The sequence below is a fragment of the Monopterus albus genome, unplaced genomic scaffold, assembly GCF_001952655.1.
Source record: "Monopterus albus unplaced genomic scaffold, M_albus_1.0 scaffold434.1, whole genome shotgun sequence".
Classification (NCBI taxonomy): Eukaryota; Metazoa; Chordata; class Actinopteri; order Synbranchiformes; family Synbranchidae; genus Monopterus; species Monopterus albus.
Window position 1 is genome coordinate 320783 of NW_018128314.1, and position 4274 is coordinate 325056.

Here is a 4274-nt window from a genome sequence, read left to right on the forward strand (position 1 = left end):
CACGTGCTTACGTCCACACACTGCAGAGGAATGCAAACAGATCAACATCAAACACTAAAATAGTCAATTTCATCTGCTTGCAGGAAGATTTTACATACACCTGAGAGGAAAAATATAACTAAAAACTGTCATTAGAAGAAGAAGAAGAAGCTTTATTTATTGTCATTGTAACATTGTGACATGTACAACAAAATTTTGTTTGGAGCCAAAGGGCTCGGGCCGCTGCGTGCATACGCACCGCCATCACAGGCATCCTGGGGGTTCAGTGTCTTGCCCAAGGACACTTCAACATGTGGACTGCAGGCACCAAGATTTGAACCTCTAACCTTCTGGTTAGGAGATGACACTTTAGTGTTAACATTTTATTAATTTTTTTGCGTTTGTCCCATATTCAAAATCAACATACCCACAGCCATCATTGTCTAGGATCTGCTTGTCCTGTGGCCCAGCTATGTCAGGTATTTCAGTCAGTCCTCTCAGGACAATAACTGATGAGAGCAGAGACTCTCCACTGTGTTTATGATGTCAGCGGTTATCTGTCCAGTATAATTACCTGACAACAGTCATGTCACTGATATGATTTATAAACTGGTAACATTGTTCCTGACCTGCAGCCAGTGGACGACATTAGTGTAGGTGAACTATGAGGTGCTCCAGTGATCAAAGACCACATGTGTGTTCCTCCGTGACCCAGATCCACAGTTCAGCCAGAGGACAGACTTGGTCCTGCAGTCCATTCAGTCCAGGGAGCAGTCTGGAGTTTTCAGTTTTATTGTATAATCACTGCTGAGCTGTACAACGTGGGCAGATCCAAGGGGTGGCACTGATCAGAATCTGATTGACCACCCCTGCCAGAGTCAAAAGTGTGATGCTTGTCACAATGACCAATTGTTGCCTCAAATATAACTCATATTTTTATGCTGCTTTATAATTAATATTGGTAAAATAAGTTGTATTTTGTATCATGCATGCAGCATGATATTTGCATTCATTTCTCTTATTGTGTTGCTGTGATGTACTTGGCATGATTCATCTCAGTTGGAGAGAACCACTGTGCAGCAGCGGTGTCCCTGACTGGCATTAAATAAGGAGCACAGCCAAAGTTGGCCAAAGAAAGCACTGTGTGCCTCATTGTTACACAAAATGGACAAATTGACACTTAATAATGTATGGTTTAATATTTTGTAGAACTATAATTTAATTTATTTTTAACATGTAACTCAAATGTGCCACCCTCTCTGAGTCTGTGCCCCAGTCTGACCACCACTAACAAACTTTTCTACCTCCAACCCTGCTCCACAAATGCAGATCATTAACCGAACCAGACCTGTACTGACCTCACTCCTGGACATGCCGTTACAGTCCAACCTGAACCACATCCTGGAAAGAAAAGTTACAGCAGTTATATAAAGGGAATAGTTATTACTTCAAGGTGTAGTTTTAAACTTAAAACAGCTTTTTTTTTTTGCTGAAGGTGTGAACACAACATGTCTGCTATTGCTTTCCTTTTTTCTGAGTCATGATTTGGATCATGTAGACTGGGCTTGAGGAAGCCATTTGAACCTTCACGCAGGTGTGAATAGGAGTTAAGATGGTGAGCAGCTGTTCAAATACAAGAAAGGAATGGGGATCATGGGATTAATATCCCAGTTACCTCCTCTCAAATTAGGAATGTTCGGAATCAGAGGAAAAATGGATTTATTGTGAAATAGCAAAACTGTGTTGGAAAAATGGGGATAAAAAAGGCCATATTTTAAACTTACCAGACACTTAGAGACAGACAGTTGGAAAGTTTTTATTTTTTTTACTGGAGTGAAGTGCAGTGTGTGTCTGTTTTCTCTGCAGATTCGGCCAGACCAAGTTTCAAGTCAAAACACGAAAACCTTGCTAAAGTGTAACTTGCAAAGACAAATTGCACTGTAACAAAGAGAGAATTTAACTTGTGCATTCCCAGTGATAGCGCTGGCTTAAGAGGTTGAGCCCTGTGATTGTGGTAAAGGTGAACCACTGATGTCACATTTTTCTTACTCTACCTTTCTGACATTGCTGTGCAGATTGATGTTGAGTGCAACAGCAAATCCTACACTGACAGGTAAATACAATAAATTGTGTTTTTAAATTGGCTACAGGCAAAGGAAGCTTGGGTGTGTCAGCAGGCAGAGCCTCATGGCAGTTAAAATGCACTTGTCCTTCATCTTATTTGGACAACATAGTAATTATTGGCACACACTTTAGGAAGGTGATACTATAGTTCTATGTCTAATTTCCCCACTAGGCAGCTGTATGGTTTGTCAAGTTTGAGAGGTAAACTCACTGTCAGAGTTCAGAGAGCTGAGCTAATGACAGTTCTTTTCCAATGGCACAGACACCAACAGTCAAGCAGAAACAGGTTTCTGTGTGTGTGTGTGTGTGTGTGTGTGTGTGCGCGCCTGTCTTAACACAGCTTTCCCTTTTAAACCTCCTCTTCATCTTCAGATTGTACTGTCTCACTATGGAAAATCTGCTCACATCTGTTTTCCAGGCAAGGAAATTACATTTTGTTGTGTGTGCTATGGAAGCAAATCCAGAATTACTTGTAGAATCATATTTGGTGTGGAGAGAAAATAAAGGAGGGCTGACTGACTGTCGTATGAAGTGTACTTGCTCTCTGCAAGATGCATCAGTTGCTTTGGGTAGTGCATTTAGGTCAAGGTTGTTGGCTGCAAAATGCATTATTTGTGGGTGTTTATGGTTGTTACAAGGACTTGTAATGTAAAGACCTCAGTGCTGACAACATGGATCCAGCTGACATTACTGTTTAATTTATGTCAATAACATTATCTTCTTAATCAGTACTTTAACATTGACTTTTATGCAGATGACTCCAGTTTTTATGGCCATTGTTCTCCCCTCGTTTGGTGCCACCATTATGTTGACTTCAATGGTTCTGAGTGAAACACCTAAAAAATATAGCTCATGATCAATGGTGTTCCCATTACTTTTCATCTGACACCAAAACTAATGACATTCCCATCAGCCTCAGCAGTACTGTGAAGTTTTTTAAAGGATTCCTCACCATTGTGAAATAAGGTCAGTTTCAGTATTTATACCTCTAACTCCATATATAACACATACAATGCTTGGGCAATCATTCCATGATAACATCCACATAAGATCCACCACACACCAAGGTATGACATGGAGCCAAGTCATATTCCAGATCTGCTGATTCGGAATGTTAACATTTATAGAGTTCATGGGAAACTTGCAACTGTTAGGAGAAAAATAATGCTACAGACTTATAAGACTTAAAGGTTTTCATGGTCAAGGAATCATACAATGAGAGTCAAGTCATGGGAAAATTGTTTTCATGTGCAATGACATAATGGGGACAGTTGCCTTAGCAGAGTTTTGCGCTCTCTGATTGCTGTCTAGTTATGAAAAATATGTGATAACCATTTCATATTTTTTTGTAAAGTTCTACTACTAAAGCTTCCAAAATGTAAACTACAATACAGACTCTAAAAACTAGCCTATCTAAATTTTGATCTTCTATTTGCACTATCTTGGCAATTGTCACGTTTGGCGTGTATAGATGCCAAACAGAGGTTGTAGTGAACTCAATTAAATAACCAGACGAACTGAGGTAGCGAAAAGTTCTTTACTGGTAAACAAAACAACTAACAAAAGTCCAGGATATAACTCAGGTCGATAAGACAGTCCAGGGTCGGCGCCGGTTAACAGGTATAGCCAGGGGATCCAAACTCGAGGTCAAGGGGGACAAAAGCAGAAGGTCGGTACACAGCAGGCGATCAGAATCTGAGAGGGCATAGACAAAACACGGTGGTCAAGAAACGGTAATCCTAGGTCAAAAACAGAGAGTCAGGCAAGGGATAAGTGCTGGAGAGTCAGAGCTGGGGTCTAGAACAATCTGGCAGCGTCCTGGTGGGAGGACGCTGCCTAAATAGAAGTGGAGAAACAGGTGCAAACAATAAGGAGCAGGTGAACTAATGATGATTAAATAAAAGGGCCAAAACTGAGGTGAAACAAACCAGGAAGTGATGAGAAAATAAAAGCATGACAGGAAGCAAGAGGGGCAGGAGCGTGACAGGCAATATTAATTTCATGTGTGTCTTTTAATGGTATGAATTGCAAACTACCTTCAAGCTATGCTCTTTATCCCCTTATTCAAAGCTTAATTACCTGCAGTTTTTATGACTCTTGTAACTGATATTAATTCTGCTTGTTCATTGCTGTTTGTGTGACTCTGTGAGTCGTTTCTTAACTGCTGGTTC

At 40.5% G+C, this 4274-nt stretch overlaps 1 protein-coding gene across 4 annotated transcripts in view; it reads left to right on the forward strand.

Moving 5' to 3' along the window:
- The window catches only part of LOC109952124 (myosin-16), a 68212-nt gene that overhangs the window by 1079 nt on the left and 62859 nt on the right, over window positions 1-4274 (forward strand). The window lies entirely within an intron of this gene.